Consider the following 18,893-nt stretch of genomic DNA (forward strand, 5'->3'; position numbering starts at 1 on the left):
GACTATAGAGACAGCTAAGCTTAATTCGCGCTCAACACTAGTTTATATTTATCCGCGCGAGAGCAATGCGTTTTGCACGTGCTTGAGAAAAAACTTAATGTGGTACCCAGACCCGAAACCAGGCTTCTTCACTGAAGTTCGGGTTTGGGTTTGGTGTCCTGTAGATTTTATTATTTTCCATTATAACATGGTTATAATGGAAAATAATAGCATTCTTTAATACAGAATGCTAAGTATAATGTCAATTGAGGGTTAAAAAATAATAAAAACATAACTCACCGCATCCACTTGATCGCGCAGCCGGCATCTTCTTCTTTCTTCTTCTTTCAGGACCTGCAAAAGGACCTTTGATGACGTTATCATGCTCACCATGTGGTGAGCGTGGTGATATCAGCACAGCTCCTGCTGAATAAAGATAGAAGGATTACGTCATCAAAGGTCCTTTTTCAGGTCCTAAAGGAAGAAGACGATGCCGGCTGAGCGATCAAGTGGATGAGGTGAGTTAATTTTTTTTTATTTTTAACCCCTCAAGGCACTTTTACTAATCATTCTGTATTAAGAATGCTATTATGCTAACAATGTTATAAGGGAAAATAATACAGTGAATAGACTTTAATGGGGTCCAGGGTTGCTGATCCTTATCATCTCCTAGCAACCATGCGTGAAAATCACACCACATCCGCACTTGCTTGCGGATGCTTGCGATTTTCATGCAGGCCAATTCATTTGTATGGGGCCTGCGTTGCATGAAAAACGCAGAATATAGAACATGCTGCGATTTTCACGCAATGCAGGAGTGATGTGTGAAAATCACCGCTCATCTGCACACCCCCATTGAAGTGACAAGGTCCGGATTCAGTACGGGTGCAATGCGTTCACCTCACGCATTGCAACCGCGTGGAATTCTCGCCCATGTGAAAGGGGCCTAAGGCTTTTCATACATGCGGCATGTACAGAGTCAAATATAAAATGCCCATGTGGTTGAGGTTGAGCACAGTCAAACACATCTGAGTGGGCCCCCAACCCAGTGGTCTTGCAGAGGCGCATCCTAAGACTAGGTTTCCACAGTCATGTTTTCTTCAGGGTTTTTTTGTTGATGTTTTTTAAGCAAAAGCCAGGCGTCGATCATAAATTGGGAGAAAGTACCGTATATAGAATAGCTGCCACTACTCTTATTAAATGCACTCCTGATTTTGGCTTCAAAAACTGCTGTCCATCCAGATAAGGCTAAAAGGACCTCTTTATGTGTAGGAGATAAGGTAGGTCATAAGTGTCAGTTGATATCTGTAGAGTGGACAGAGCCAGAAACAGATGTATTTGTTCTCTTAGGCCAGACATGGATGAGAGTCCAGTGAGAGAAACTTGCTGCGTGTGGCAATGTGAGTTTCCGCTGGGAACACTGCTCCTCAGACAGAATCACCCAGTGTTATAATGATTTATAAGACTATGGGACTATGAGAGACCTGGGATCTACTGAAATACACTGACATAATACAGTGTCATACAAAACATTCCAGGTCTCATGGGGACACAAAGCATTATATATCATTATAATGACGTGGGTTCCCTTTGCCACACACTGCAAGTTCTTCAAATTCAACTTGCTTGTGTGAGTCTGTCCTAAGAGTTATCACCGTGGTAATCTGGTGGATGTGGAAAGAAGACAGATGATCTGTGTGTCCCTTCCTTTAAAGAAATAGAACATGTCTTATACTTGACCGCAATTTACATACGGTCGTTTGCATAAGGCCTAAGATTTGTTCATGTTTTTTTAACTGTTCAAGATATAGATATGCAAATGATCAGGTATCACTGTATACATAAGGAATATACTCTATTATAAGTATGAATGGATGCCGGTGGGGATCACTGGACTCATGAAACTCTAGCTACCGTCTGCCTCTAGCAGTATACGACATTGCACCCTTGCCTATGGTGCCATTTTCCTGGAGACCATGCTGAACAGAGTTGTATCAACCAGTCAGTGTTAGGCAGTATCTAAAGTGGTTGGGGGAATGAAGAACTGTGTCTTATATGCAGTGTCCAATAAACCATTAAGTTACTACCCTTCCTTGCTTCAGTAAATTCCAGCTACTGCTGCTTGTCATATCAAGATAAAAATAGGAGGCTTTACTGTCTGCATAAATGGGTGAATTGGGCAAGGTGACTTCAGGTGGTTGTGTGACCATGATAATCTTTTTGTTTAAATAAAGCTAGACTGGTGATATGGTGATTTCACGGACGGTGTACAGGAAACAAGACAAAGCAACATGCATATATGACTGAGTGGATCCAAAGCTAAGGAACCAAAAGAGAGACCCCTGCACAAGACCTGAGACTATCCCTGGCTGCTCAGCCTATGCAAAGATCCGAAAGGTGGAGATTTGAATATCCACGTACCTCGACTATATACCCCTGAACACCCTACAATAGTGAGGGGACACGACCACCGGCTCCCTACTCCAGACACGGAGGGAGTCAGGGTCACCTGGGATCCAGCAAACAGAAAATAACAGATAAATGTTCAGCACTTAACTGTGTAGCAGACAGGAAAACGAGATCAACATGCACACACACACTCCAAGAGGAAGTATAAGCCGCCCAGCAATGCACCATGGGGAGGGATTTAAAGGGAAGCAATCAGTCTAACTCCATGACAGCTGAGAGAGGCTAACGAGATGAGGAACTGAACAGTACAACAAAGAGAACTCAAGGAGGAGGTTCTGAAAGGCCTCTGTCAGAGCTTCTCAGCTGTCTGGTTGTGACAGGTGATTTCCGGACTATCATTTGTGCCTGCAACAAGTTTGAGATTTAGCCAATTTTGCCCCTTTTGGAGGCAATATTATAGGTATTGTGGCAATGTGAACAGTAAAATGCATGGGGAAGTCCCGGAAGGGGGGTATATCTCTTCCAGGTTCCTCAACTGGCTGAGGTGGGTGAAATCCAGAATGGCGCTGGCTTCAGTAAATATAGTTGCTGAAGCTATTTTATTTACTTATTCAGGGCTGGATTTTATTCAGATTGGGATGGTAGGTTTGGTAGTGGGACTTCCCAATCAACCCCTATTCCAGGGCAGATTTTTCCCTAGCAGGAAGGGTCCCCCAGGTGAAGTCTGTTGTAATCAGGCTGGGATAAAAAAAACTCCTAGAATGTCAGTAAGAGAGAGTGTGATCCTAGAGCAGAGACCTGTGGAGGATCTGAGTGGTCAGAGACAGATGGGCTGAGACAGTGTGGCTTAGAGAAGCCAAATCTCTTCCCCATGTGGACTGTGTTTGGTGGACTAACCTGCTGAGGCTTGGAGCCTGAGACCCTGTATTTAGAGGTGAGTCAGGGAAAACTAAGTTGTGTTAGTTAGGGCCCAGACGGCAGGAGTTTATTTTGTATTGTTTTGTTTTTGATGTGCCGCAATAAAGCACAAGTTTGGACCTTAATCCTGGTGTCCGTGAAGAAGTATGTGGTTGCGACCCCCTGAAAGAAGGAATCCCTTACAGTATATATAGCTAAAGCTACTTTCACACTCGCGTTTGGTGCGGATCCATCATGGACCTGCACAGATGGATCCGCACCAATAATACAACCGCATGCATCCATTCAGAACGGATCCGTTTGTATTATATTTAACATTGCCAAAACAGATCCGTCTTGAACACCATTGAAAGTCAATGGGGGGCGGATCCGTTTTCTATTGGGCAATATTGAGCCACTGAAAACGCATCCGTCCCCATTGAATTACATTGTGTGTCAGGACGGATCAGTTTGCCTCCGCTTCGTCAGAGCAGAATGGAGGCAAACTGATGCATTCTGAGCGGATCCTTTTCCATTCAGAATGCATTAGGGCAAAACTGATCCATTTTGGACCGCTTGTGAGAGCCCTGAAACGGATCTCACAAACGGAAACCAAAACGCCAGTGTGAAAGTAGCCTGAAACACAAAAGTAGGTAGTATTTCCACGCTTAGTAATTGAAGTGTTGAATTACTCCAAATAAATCTAATGGATAATACCTTTCTATCTCAGAATGTTATGACAACAGATCAGTTTTAAGAAGAATTCAGTTGGTTTAAGTTGATCTTTGTGGTCTCAGTCAACTTCCCCATATCTTGTGGGTCTTTTTAAATTTGCTTCTGCTTTTTTTCTCAATGACTGTTGACACATAGTTAAAGGAAATATCTCCTGTTAAAACAAGATAGTGACACATTTTTTGACATGTTTTTATTTTCTGTAGAGGTTGTAGAGTTTTTTTTAAATATATTTTTTTGTAAAATGTTCTGTGCAGACCAAGGAGTGGAGCCTATTATTAGGCTTAGTGGCAAGTGTTAAAACTGTGGGATATTATGTTTTTTTAAAATATTTTTCATGCCAATATACTGTAACACTACCCCAAATTCTTTAAACATACGTATAACATAAAAACATGATTTAAAGCATAGGCCATATTCTGATGTGACACATTCCCCTTAACTCTGAAAGGTTGTATACCTATTTATCATAGACATATCATTCTTAGTGTTGAGAGCGAATATTCGAATCGTGAATATCGCCACTTCGAGAATTTGCGAATATTTAGAATATAGTGCTATATATTCGTATTCGCGAATAGTGTTGAATATTCTAATTGCGAATTTATGGCAAATTTATTGCGAATATATTACATTGCCGATTTTCGCAATCAAGTAAACAATGACTGGAGATCACGAATTCTCGAATTTGCGAATTTATGGCAAATATTCGGCCAAAAATTAGCAAAATATCGGGAATTCGAATATTGCCTATGCTGCACATCACTAATCATTATGTACAAGTGAATTTGAGTATTAATTTTTAGGATAAATATTATTCCTAGAACAAACTGCCAAAACAGAAGTGGATCCAGCAGGAAGGAGAATCCTTCTGTTGTAGTCCCCATTCATTTTTAATCCACTGGCCTTAGCTGCAAAAACTGCATAAAAAAAGCACCACTGAACATGTTTATTTTTTTTTCAAAAAAGGCCAATTTTAGAATACAGTATGGTATTACTGTAGGTATTACTTAGCTTTTAGAATAATTGATGAATACCTCAGTAAAGACAGAACTATTTTCAGGTCATATAACAAATGTATGACACAATATTTTGCCACTGAGGAAGAAACGCATGTGGTTTTGAAACGCGTCTGGCTAGAAGATTGACTGCACCCCTGTAATATTTTGCAATTTACCTCCTGAATATCAAAATACTGGACTTATCTGAAAGAGGACTTAATCTGGCGACTGAAAGTGGTAGTGCGCATGCGCAAAGTTTTATTATTGGAGTGTAACAACTCATGGAGTCGTGAGCGTCCGGAAATCTGTACTGCCGGAGACCACACGTGGGATTGCGAGCATCCGGGAGTCTGTATTACACAGGTGCACAGCGTCGCTAGCAGCCGGAGAACATCTGTGGAGCTGCCGACGCATAGATTATACATCAACAGGCGTCACTTTACAGACCACCACAAGTATCGGGTAAGAAAGCTCATAACGCTATAAAAGAGAATTACCCATCACACCGCATATAAGACGGTGAAGTGACCGGGCACGTAAGTGGATCTGTGCCCTACTACTAACATCTAGCGCATGTACCACTATACTGGACACCCACTTAAGGCCCCATTCACACGTCTGCAATTCTGTTCCGCATTTTGCGGAACGGAATTTCGGACCCATTCATTTCTATGGGGACAGACTTTGTCCCGCTCGGATCCGTCCTGCAAAAATGCAATTGCGGACAAGAAAAGGCATTTTCTATATAGTTCTGGCAATGTGCAGATCCGCAAAATGCGGAAAGCACATTGCCGGTGTCCATGTTTTGCGGATCCGTGGATCCGCAAAACACATACGGACGTCTGAATGGAGCCTTAGTCCCCACAGAACTCTTTACCATTTAGTTGGAAGTATATTCATCTGGAGAATCACAACATAAAACACTAAGGGCTGCAGTCTAAATATTGCGAGAGCTCCGCAGCTTAACATAAAGGAGGGACCGTGACTATTATAGCCACACTATTTAATTGTTTTTATAATTGGTTTTGATCGATTTTATAATTGCAATTGTTCTTATATTGCTATATGTCATTATGTTAGCATATAACATGATTTTAGAAGTTTAGGAATAAATGAGATTTATTTGACTTCTTGTGAGCTGGCCATTCTCTGTTTATTTTTTATCTTTGTCTAGCTATTGGATGGTAGCAGGCCGTGCTCTATTTTGGTGAGCTTCTTAATTTTCTTTTCTGTTAGGGTACTTTCACACTTGCGTTGTTGGATTCCGGCAGGCAGTTCCGTCGCCAGAACTGCCTGCTGGATCCGGCAATCTGTGTGCAAACGGATACCATTTGTAGATGGATCTGGAGGCGGATCCAGTCTCACAAATGCATTGCAATACCGGATCCGTCTCTCCAGTTGTCATCTGGAAAAACGGATCCGGTATTTATTTTTTTCACATTTTTAAAGGTCTGCGCATGATCTGGCATTAATGCATTTCAATGGAAAACAATGCCGCATCCAGCATTCCGGTAAGTGTTCCAGAATTTTGGACAGAGAAAATACAGCATTCTGTGGTATTTTCTCTGTCCAAAAACCGTACAGTGACTGAACTGAAAACATCCTGTTGCATGCTGAACGGATTGCTCTAGATTCAGAATGCATTAGGATAAAACTGATCAGCTTTTTTCCGGTATTGAGCCCCTAGGACGGAACTCAATACCAGGAAAAGTTTAACGCAAGTGTGAAAGTACCATTAGCTGGATCTGTTAGTGGCTACAACTTAACATAAGCTATGTGTTGTTACAATATGGTATTTTCAGTTCTGACCTCATGCACACAATGTATGCATTTTTCTCCATGGAAAAGCCCTTTAATTACTTGTTGTAACTATAGTAATAACAATTAGTAGCATATCAGCCAGTGTATCAGCTTTCTCATTCCCATACTCTTATTTCCAATGTCATCTAAGTGTCCAAGAATGTAATATTGTCTTTCTATTTAATGGTCTTTACTAATTAAAGCTTAAAGAGGTTGTCCAGTCCCAAAATCAGAGTTCTTATTATGAGCTCCTAACACCCCTCACCATGCATATATATGCCCCCAATATCTGTTTTTCATGTCTGTGCTTTCTTTCCCTATGTCTGGGCATCAGCCTCTCCTGTTGACTTTCCTAGTTTCCTGTTTTATTGAATAAATTATTGATAAGGCCTGACTGCACTGCAGAGTGATGAGTCACAGGCTGGCCCTGCCCCCCACTGTTTAGTCTGCAGGAGCTACTCCCACTACACGTGGCCGTGTTACTACACCCATACACGAATCCTGCTAGTCTAGTCTAATCTATTTTCACTCCGTGTCTAAATCACTGACAGTCAATAGGCCCCTTCCTTAATATCTAGGAGTACACTAAAAAGCTTAAATCAGCAAACACATCAAATCACATGTGTATCTAATCCTAACATGTATGATACAGACTGCTGTTCCTGATATACTACCTGCTGAGCTGTGTATCTAATCCCATCTTGTACTATACTGTCTGGTGTGGTGTGTATCTAACCCTATCTTGTATGATACTGCCTGCCGAACTGTGTATCTAATCCCATCTTCTATGATACTGCCTGCTGAGGTGTGTATCTAATCCTATCTTGTATGATACTACCTGCTGAGCTGTGTATATAATCCCATTTGTACTATACTGTCTGATGTGGTGTGTATCTAACCCTATCTTGTATGATACTGCCTGCCGAACTGTGTATCTAATCCCATCTTCTATGATACTGCCTGCTGAGGTGTGTATCTAATCCTATCTTGTATGATACTACCTGCTGAACTGTGTATCTAAAGCTACATGCACACAACCGTATCCATTTTGGGGTCTGCAAATTGTAGATCTGCTAAATAAGGATTCTGTCCTTGTGTGATCCGCAATTTTTTGCAGAGCCATTGACTTCTATGAGTTCGAGGTCTGCATTTTATGGATCAGAATGGGACATGTTCTATCTTTTGTGGAAGTGGCATAAAGATGTGGAAAACACAAGGACGTCATCAGTGTGCTTTCTGCATCTGTATGTCAGTTCTGTAAAACATAGAACATGTCCTATTCTGGTTCTCAAAATGCAGACCTCAAACCCATAGAAGTCAATGGATCTGCAAAAAAAAATGCAGATCACACACAGTCAGTATCCTTATTTGGCAGATGCGCAACTTGCAGACCGCAAAATAGAAACGGTCATCTGCATGAAGCCTAATCCTATCTTTTTCGTTGTGTTTATCTTGACCTATCAAGTGTGATACAACCACGATCAGCCCGGGTAAGGCTACTTTCACACTCGCGTTTGATGCAGATCCGTCATGGATCTGCACAGACTGATCCATTCAGATAATACTAACATCTACATCCGTTCAGAACGAATCTGTTTGTGATTATCTTTAACATAGCCAGGACGGATCCGTCTTGAACACCATTGAAAGTCAATGGAGGACGGATCATGTTTGGCTCAGTTTCATCAGACGGACACCAGAACGCTGCAAGCAGCGTTTTGGTGTCTGCCTCCAAAGCGGAATGGAGACGGAACGGAGGCAAACGGATGCAATCTGATGCATTCTGAGCGGATCCTTTTCCATTCAGAATGCATTAGGGGAAAACTGATCCGTTTTGGACCACTTGTGATGGAGCCCTGAATGGATCTCACAAATGGAAAGCCAAAACGCCAGTGTGAAAGTAGCATAACGGGATCCATGTGCAGGCCACATCTACCAGGCCAAACACACTCTCCTGACCCGAAATAACTATCACCGTAATGTATGATATAGCCGGTCTCTATCTAATCAGGGAGTAAGTACATGATGAGGTAAGTGCACTACAACTACCCCGCGGTCAGATACAGACTGGTTGTATGATGCATTACTATTAGAGATGAGCGAAGTTTGGAAAAACTTGATTCGCCGAAGTTCGGCAAGAACAACGATTCGTTCAGAATTAATTTGTCACAAATCACAATAAATCTGGTATAGCCAGGCCACTCTGCCTAATCATATGCATCCCACCTGGTGGCCCAATCTCAGTGTGAAGGCTTAGAACTACAGGGACAGTGCAGGGAGAGGGTATCGCTGTGTGCATTACGTCCTAGTGCACCCACATTCATAGTTAATCCATTCTGTAGGGACTGTGCCATCAGTATTGCAGGCAGTTGAAATTTATCGCCCTCTATATCACTGTGCAGGCCACCAAGATTCATAGCTAATCCCTTCTGTTAGCTATGGAATTACTGTGCGTCAGTATTAGAGGTCAATAAAAGCGTCAGGTCTAGTTTATCTCCATGGACTTAACTGTGCAGTGCCCCAAGATTCAAGTAGTGGCTCCATGACAAAGAGGGGAAGGTGGTTGCAGCAGCGGCCCCATGACAGTGAGGGGAAAGTGGCAGCAGCGGCAATAGTGGCCCCATGACAGAGTGGGGATGGTGGCAGCAGCAGTAGTGACCTCATGACAGAGAGTGGACAGTGGCAGCAGCAGCGGCAGTAGTGGCCCCATGACAGAGTGGGGACAGTGGCAGTAGCGGCAGTCGTGGGCCCATACAGCAGTGGCACTAACCGTGACAATAGTGGCCCCATGACAGAGTGGGGACAGTGGCTGCAGCAGTGGCAGTAATCATGATAATAGTGGCCCAATTACAGAGTGGGAGACACAGCAGTGGCAGTAAAGCTGTGTTAACATTACTGTTTAGGTTTCCATTCTTCTGATGCATCAGAGAACATAAAAAAAAAAAAAAACAGTCCTGTATTTTGTGCATCCATAAAGCCTCTTTCACACAGTCAGTATTTTGTCAGTGTTTTGCATCAGTATTTGATCAGTAATTTTAAGCCAAAAACAGTAGTGGATCCAACACAGAGATAAAATGTAGTGGAATTATTTACATCTCATCTGTGTTTTGGACCCACTCCTGTTTTTGGCTTGAAAATTCTGATCAAATATTGATGCTAAATACAGACTAAACACTAACTAATAGAACGTATTAGCTACAATGAATTTGGGTCGAGTTGGTGTAGCGATTTGTGTGGTACAGTCTGATGACTCCTCCCTTATGGCAATAATCCAGCAACCATGTTTGATCCATCCCGCAAGTTTAATCCATCTGGTTTTTACCAAAATACATGTTGAAAGCAAAATACCAATAAGTTCATAGTATGGAGGGATCCCGAGCCCTGAACAGTGACGTTGAATTTGTTTCAAATCTGTCGTAGTTGTCGGAGTGATGCAGAATAAAATTTTCGATAACAGAAAGTGTTAGCTAGGAATGATGAATTTAGGCCCAGTTGGAGGAGTGATTTGTCTGGTAATACCATTGTACAGGGTGGGCCATTTATATGGATACACCTTATTAAAATGGGAATGGTTGGTGATATTAACTTCCTGTTTGTGGCACATTAGTATATGTGAGGGGGGAGACTTTTCAAGATGGGTGGTGACCATGGCGGCCATTTTGAAGTCGGCCATTTTGACTCCAACTTTTGTTTTTTTAATAGGAAGAGGGTCATGTGACACATCAAACTTATTGGGAATTTCACAAGAAAAACAATGGTGTGCTTGGTTTTAACGTAACTTTATTCTTTAATGAGTTATTTACAAGTTTCTGACCACTTATAAAATGTGTTCAATGTGCTGCCCATTGTGTTGGATTGTCAATGCAACCCTCTTCTCTCACTCTTCACACACTGATAGCAACACCACAGGAGAAATGCTAGCACAGGCTTCCAGTATCCGTAGTTTCAGGTGCTGCACATCTCGTATCTTCACAGGATATGCTGAAACTACGGATACTGGAAGCCTGTGCTAGCATTTCTCCTGCGGTGTTGCTATCAGTGTGTGAAGAGTGAGAGAAGAGGGTTGCATTGACAATCCAACACAATGGGCAGCACATTGAACACATTTTATAAGTGGTCAGAAACTTGTAAATAACTCATGAAAGAATAAAGTTACGTTAAAACCAAGCACACCATTGTTTTTCTTGTGAAATTCCCAATAAGTTTGATGTGTCACATGACCCTCTTCCTATTGAAAAAACAAAAGTTGGATTCAAAATGTCCAACTTCAAAATGGCCACCATGGTCACCACCCATCTTGAAAAGTTTCCCCCCTCACATATACTAATGTGCCACAAACAGGAAGTTAATATCAACCATTCCCATTTTATTAAGGTGTATCCATATAAATGGCCCACCCTGTAGTTCAGACCACAAACTATTGCAATAACAACACAGACTAATTTTTTCGCTAAAAGAACGTATTAGCTACGATGAATTTAGGTTGAGTTGGTGTAGCGATTTGTGTGGTTCATTCCAATAACCAACGAGACTCCTCCCTAATGAAAATAATCCAGCTGCCATGTTTGATCCATCCAGCAAGTTCGGCCCATCTGGTTTTAACTAAAATACAAGGAGTTATTTGACCCTAGATGGTTTGTGTCCATCTTCGAAGGACAACTGTTCTGTGATGTCCTTACATGTCCAGATCTGCACACGCGCTGCACTGAAGGAGTCGCCGCGTGTCTACCCTTTGCGGACAGGTGTGTGTAACCCGCTCAATGTCGTTTGTCATAGGGATCGGGGATTGTAATACTGGAGCAGAGTAATTTATTTGGTTAAAAACGAATTTATTTGCTGAAAGACTAATTTTTCCGCTACAAGACTAATGTTTTTGTTAAAAGAATAATTTTTTAGATAAAATAATCATTTTAAATAAGACCGCTCTGTAACACCAAATTACAATGTGGACACTGTTCAATTAGATTGTTCTGTGCTCTAAACTGTGATTTATTCAACCTGCAGCAGATTCAACAAATTCAATATTATTCAGCTTTGAACCCGGACAACCCCTTTAACCTGCTCACGACCGCCGTACGCAGGATTGCGTCTTCTCGGCGGTCTCGGCCAGTGCGTCCTCTCGCGAGACGCGAGATTTCCGGGGAAGCCGGCCCACGCATGCGCATCGCGGGCCGGCAAAATTCAAAGAACAAGTTCGTCATCAACCTGCCAGCCACGATCATTGGCTGGCAGGTTGATGATTTTCAAAAAAACAAATCAGCAGCCAGATAACCCATCATATTAGTAAATATGATGTGGTTATATGGCTGCTGTGCTCCTCTGCTCCTTCTTTTGGTCAGTTGGTTCCAGCAGAGGAGCAGAGGAGCACACATCACTGTGAGTACCCACCAACACCACACTTAGCCCCCAGATCACCTCCCAGCACCCAATTAACCCTTTGATCACCCCTTCTTGCCCCTGTCAATCACTAGTGAAAAGGAAAAAAGTGATCAGTGCAAACTGTCACATTTTTTTTTTCACTGGTATTGACCGTTAGGTTTTAGGTATAGTTTAGGCCCCTTGGTTAGGTAGTTTAGGGATCAGTTAGAGCCCAGCCCACCGCACCGCAGTCCGTTATTCGCTGATTAGCGTATCGCTAATCAGCATTTGTACTTTTATAGTATCTGAAAGTGATCAAAACTGATCACGGTCAGATCTATAATTGTATTAGTGTCACTTTAGTTCACCCTCCACCCAAAACGCAGTGTTTGCCCGATCAGGCCTGATCGGTCGCCCACACGTGCGTTCGCCCACGCCCGCCCCACCGCAGTGACAAAAAAATTATTATTTTTTGATCACTGCACATTCACTTTACACGCACTGCGGCGATAAAAAAATCAGTTTTGATATTTTTTATCAACCGCAGCGGCCTCCGGTACTTCGCTAGCCTCCCCTTTGTAAGACAGGCTTACTTTTTTTTTCTTGGGTAGTCTCAGGGAATACCCCTAAATTTAGTTGCCCAAATGTCTAACAGGGGGTATTTTTCTGAAGAGGTCTACAGGCTTCTGACCCAGTCGGATGAGGAGTGGGAACCCTCATCTGATGAATCCAGCGGGTCAGAATACGAACCTGTAGAAAGCAGTGGCTCTCTGACCCAAAGTTCGGACGAGGAGGCTGAGGTCCCTGATAGCACCAGGCGTACCCGGCCCCGTGTCTCTAGACCGCAGGTTGCGCAGGATCCGCTTCAAGAGCAGCAGAGTGGGGCTGGTGCTGTCTGATTACGTGGTGAGGCATACACCAGCAGCCCAGCCCTTCCTGGACCTAGTACCAGCACTGCCGTACAACCTGGTGAAGTGGCGAGCACCAGAAGGGCAGTTGAAGCTGGTACGGTGGCACGAGCAGTAGTGACCCCGTCGCAGCCACCGCAAAGACGTGCCCGTAGAGCCCCTAGAATCCCTGAGGTGCTGGCAAACCCTGATTGGCAGTCCCCAACTTCAGCCGCACCTGTAGTTTTCCCTTTCACTGCCCAGTCTGGAGTTCGGGTTGAGACAGCTCAGATCGGTTCGGCCCTGGGCTTTTTTGAGCTGTTCTTGACTGCGGAGCTCTTGGACTTAGTCGTGGCCGAAACAAATCGGTATGCCACACAATTTATATCCGCCAACCCGGGAAGCTCTTATGCCCAGTCTTTCCGGTGGAAACCAGTCCAAGTTTCCGAAATTAAAACTTTTCTGGGCCTCCTCCTCAACATGGGTCTAACTAAAAAGCATGAATTGCGGTCATATTGGTCCACGAACCCAATTCATCACATGCCCATGTTCTCTGCTGCTATGTCCAGGACACGATTTGAGACCATCCTGCGTTTCCTGCACTCTAGTGATAACAGCACCTCCCGTCCCAGAGGCCACCCTGCTTTTGACCGGCTCCACAAAATTCGGCCCCTCATAGACCATTTCAACCTGAAATTTGCAGATTTGTATACCCCTGAGCAAAACATCTGTGTAGACGAGTCCCTGATACATTTTACCGGGCGCCTTGGCTTCAAACAATACATCCCAAGCAAGCGCGCCCGGTATGGGGTCAAATTGTATAAGCTCTGTGAAAGGGCCACAGGCTATACCCACAAATTTCGGATCTATGAGGGAAAAGATCAGACCCTGGAGCCGGTCGGTTGCCCTGACTACCTGGGGAGCAGTGGGAAGACAGTTTGGGACTTGGTGTCACCCTTATTTGGCAAGTGGTACCATCTTTATGTGGACAATTTTTACACAGGTGTGGCCCTCTTTAGGCATTTGTTTCTAGAACGGATTGGCGCCTGTGGTACCGCGCGAACTAGTCGCGCGGGCTTCCCCCAACGGCTCGCTACCACCCGTCTTGCAAGGGGGCAGAGGGCCGCACTGTGTAACGAACTGCTCGCGGTGAAATGGAGAGACAAGCGTGACGTTTACATGCTCTCCTCCATTCACGCAGACACGACAATCCAAATTGAGCGAGCAACCCGTGTCATTGAAAAGCCCCTCTCAGTCCACGACTATAATTTGCTCATGGGAGGGGTGGACTTCAATGACCAGATGTTGGCTTCGTATTTAGTGTCCCGCAGAACCAGACGCTGGTATAAGAAGGTGTCTGTATATTTAATTCAATTGGTTCTGTACAATAGTTTTGTTCTCTACAGTAAGGCTGGGAGAACTGGATCCTTCCTCAAATTTCAGGAAGAGATCATCGCGAACCTCCTGTATCCATGAGGTTCCGTGGCCCCATCCACCAGTGTAGTTAGCCGTCTACACGAGCGACATTTCCCCAGTGTCGTTCCTGGTACCTCAAACCGACCGCCACCCCGAAAAAAATGTTGTGTCTGTAGCAGGAGTGGAATAAGGTGTGACACCCGCTATTTCTGTCCTGACTGTCCTGACCACCCTGCCCTATGCTTTGGAGAGTGTTTCCGGAAGTACCACTCACAGGTACACTATTAGCATAGGGATCATCTCACCAGGACAGGCACACAGGGCTATTAGGGCCCATTCACTCACACAGCTGCTGCAAACGTCTCCTTTCACATGGGACAAAGTGCATAACGCACTTCGCCACATCTTTAGGCGATTTGCGCTTTGCACATTGACCCATGGGGAAGGAGAGGTTTGTTCTATAAAGGTAAAAAAAAGCAAAAAAAAATAAACACCAGTAAGCAAACAGGTTAATGTTTAGTTCAAAAAGTTAAAGTTTATGTATTCTGTTCCAAAGTTAATAAAATTATTGCGTTGTGGCCTGGTTTTTTATTTTTTTTTATTTTTTTTACCTTCCAGGTGGACCAACCGATCTACTAGCTGCAGCTCTGTCAGATTACACGCAAGTCGGTGTATGCGGCGCTGCAAGACGAGATTTCTACTCTGCAGTAACAGATACGTTTGCCGATGCATACGAGCTGAGGAGGAGGCGGCGTTCCTATGCTTTGGCAAACACTTTGTATATAATAATAAAAAATAAAAAAATCCCGGCAATGATTTATTCATCCACATCGATTGATGTGAATGGAGAAATCTGGTTTGCCAGGGCATACGAGCTAAGTGGGTATGGATGTTGGGCGGAGCTCCTATGTCCTGGCAGACGCCTTTCACCTCCTTTTTTTTTTTTGGCAGAGATTTTTTCATCCACATTGATCGATGCGAATGAAGAAATCTGTGCCGTTCATTTTTTTCTTTCAGCCCAGAGGCTGAACGGAAAAAAAAATCTCATTACCTGTATGCTCAATATAAGGAGAATAGCAGAAACTCCTAATGCTGGCCATACATGTAATGATTGCGGAGACCCTCAAATGCCAGGGCAGTACAAACACCCCACAACTGACCCCATTTTGGAAAGAAGACATGGGGCATATTGAGTCCATGAAAAGATTTAAATTTTTGTCCTAAGTTAGCGGAAAGTGAGACTTTGTGAGAAAAAAAAAAAAAAAACAATTTCCGCTAACTTATGCCAAAAAAATACATTTCTATGAACTCGCCATGCCCCTCATTGAATACCTTGGGGTGTCTTCTTTCCAAAGTGGGGTCACATGTGGGGTATTTATACTGCCCTGGCTTTTTAGGGGCCCTAAAGCGTGAGAAGAAGTCTGGGATCCAAATGTCTAAAAATGCCCTCCTAAAAGGAATTTGGGCACTTTTGCAGCCTAGATGCGCAAAATCTGGTATCGCCGTACTCAGGAGAAGCTGGGGAATGTGTTTTGGGGTGTCATTTTACATATACCCATGCTGGGTGAGATAAATATCTTGGTCAAATGCCAACTTTGTATAAAAAAAATTGAAAAGTTGTCTTTTGCCAAGATATTTCTCTCACCCAGCATGGTTATATGTGAAATGACACCCCAAAACACATTGCCCAACTTCTCCTGAGTACGGCGATACCAGATGTGTGACACTTTTTTGCAGCCAAGGTGGGCAAGGGGGCACATATTCCAAAGTGCACCTTTCGGATTTCGCAGGTCATTTTTTACACATTTTGATTGCAAAGTACTTCTCACACATTTGGGCCCCTAAATTGCCAGGGCAGTATAACTACGCCACAAGTGACCCCATTTTGGAAAGAAGACACCCCAAGGTATTCCGTGAGGGGCATGGCGAGTTCCTAGAATTTTTTATTTTTTGTCGCAAGTTAGTGGAATATGAGACTTTGTAAGGAAAAAAGAGAAAACAAAAATAATCATCATTTTCCGCTAACTTGTGACAAAAAATAAAAAATTCTAGGAACTCGCTGTGCCCCTCACGGCATACCTTGGGGTGTCTTCTTTCCAAAATGGGGTCACTTGTGGGGTAGTTATACTGCCCTGGCAATTTAGGGGCCCATATGTGTGAGAAGTACTTTGCAATCAAAATGTGTAAAAAATGGCCTGCGAAATCCGAAAGGTGCACTTTGGAATATGTGCCCCTTTGCCCACCTTGGCAGCAAAACAGTGTCACACATCTGGTATCGCCGTACTCAGGAGAAGTTGGGGAATGTGTTTTGGGGTGTCATTTTACATATACCCATGCTGGGTGAGAAAAATATCTTGGTCAAATGCCAACTTTGTATAAAAAAATGGGAAAAGTTGTCTTTTGCCAAGATATTTCTCTCACCCAGCATGGGTATATGTAAAATGACACCCCAAAACACATTCCCCAACTTCTCCTGAGTACGGCGATACCAGATGTGTCACACTTTTTTGCAGCCAAGGTGGGCAAAGGGACCCACATTCCAAAGTGCACCTTTCGGATTTCATGGGTCATTTTTTACACATTTTGATTGCAAAGTACTTCTCACACATATGGGCCCCTAAATTGCCAGGGCAGTATAACGACGCCACAAGTGACCCCATTTTGGAAAGAAGACACCCCAAGGTATTCTGTGAGGGGCATGGTGAGTTCCTAGAATTTTTTATTTTTTGTCGCAAGTTAGTGGAATATGAGACTTTGTAAGAAAATAAATAAATAAATAAATAATCATCATTTTCCGCTAACTTGTGACAAAAAATTAAAAGTTCTATGAACTCACTATGCCCATCAGCGAATACCTTAGGGTGTCTACTTTCCGAAATGGGGTCATTTGTGGGGTTTTTCTACTGTTTGGGCATTGTAGAACCTCAGGAATCATGACAGGTGCTCAGAAAGTCAGAGCTGTTTCAAAAAGCGGAAATTCACATTTTTGTACCATAGTGTGTAAACGCTATAACTTTTACCCAAACCATTTTTTTTTGCCCAAACATTTTTTTTTTATCAAAGACATGTAGAACAATAAATTTGGCAAAAAATTTATATATGGATGTCGTTTTTTTTTGCAAAATTTTACAGCTGAAAGTGAAAAATGTCATTTTTTTGCAAAAAAATCATTACATTTTGATTAATAACAAAAAAAGTAAAAATGTCAGCAGCAATAAAATACCACCAAATGAAAGCTCTATTAGTGAGAAGAAAAGGAGGTAAAATTCATTTGGGTGGTAAGTTGCATGACCGAGCGATAAACGGTGAAAGTAGTGTAGTGCCGAAGTGTAAAAAGTGGCCTGGTCATGAAGGGGGTTTCAGCTAGCGGGGTTGAAGTGGTTAAGTATTAATGGCGCACCAAGTGAACTAGCTAAACGTGCCTATATATTAGACTGTCTATATATCAGTCTGAGGCACAGTAAGTCTATGTATAACAAACCAGATTAAGTATTAATGGCGCAGAAGGTGAACTAGATTAATGTGCCTATATATTAGACCTCCTGCTGACAATGAGTCTGACGCACAATGAGTCTATGTATAATAGAACAGATAGTGTTGGCGCAGTAGTTGAACAAGATGGTGGGAGTCTTTTTTCCTCCACATGCTCCCTGTGATTGGCACTTGAACATGGTGCAGCAGTCCGCTGCTGTCCACCCTGCACAGTCTCCCCGTCTCACCAGACCTCGGCTAATGCACAACATTAGAATCCTGCTGCCACACACATCGGACGTTCTGTATGGGCGGAGCTAACATAGCCCGCCCCCCAGCCGATGCCTGCACTTGCTCCATGCTGCAAGGCCCAATCATCAGACTGGGATGACTGGGCCTTCTGCTGGCTCTGACCTCAGCTTCTGGACTACAGGAAATACCAGGAGCCTCCACAGATCCTCCATAACAGTGTCCTCCACAGATCCCCCATAACAGTGTGTCATCCACAGATCCCCCATAACAGTGTGTCATCCACAGATCCCCCATAACAGTGTGTCATCCACAGATCCCCCATAACAGTGTGTCATCCACAGATCCCCCATAACAGTGTGTCATCCACAGATCCCCCATAACAGTGTCATCCACAGATCCCCCATAACAGTGTCATCCACAGATCCCCCATAACAGTGTCATCCACAGATCCCCCATAACAGTGTCATCCACAGATCCCCCATAACAGTGTCATCCACAGATCCCCCATAACAGTGTCATCCACAGATCCCCCATAACAGGGTCACCCACAGATCTCCCATAACAGTGTCATCCACAGATCCCCCATAACAGCGCCATCCACAGATCCCCCATAACAGTGTGCATTTGGAGCATTATCTCCATTCACTGCTATGGAATTGCCAGTGATCAGCTATTTTCAGAACACTATTAG

This window comes from Bufo gargarizans, chromosome 1 (assembly GCF_014858855.1).
Source record: "Bufo gargarizans isolate SCDJY-AF-19 chromosome 1, ASM1485885v1, whole genome shotgun sequence".
Taxonomy (NCBI): domain Eukaryota; kingdom Metazoa; phylum Chordata; class Amphibia; order Anura; family Bufonidae; genus Bufo; species Bufo gargarizans.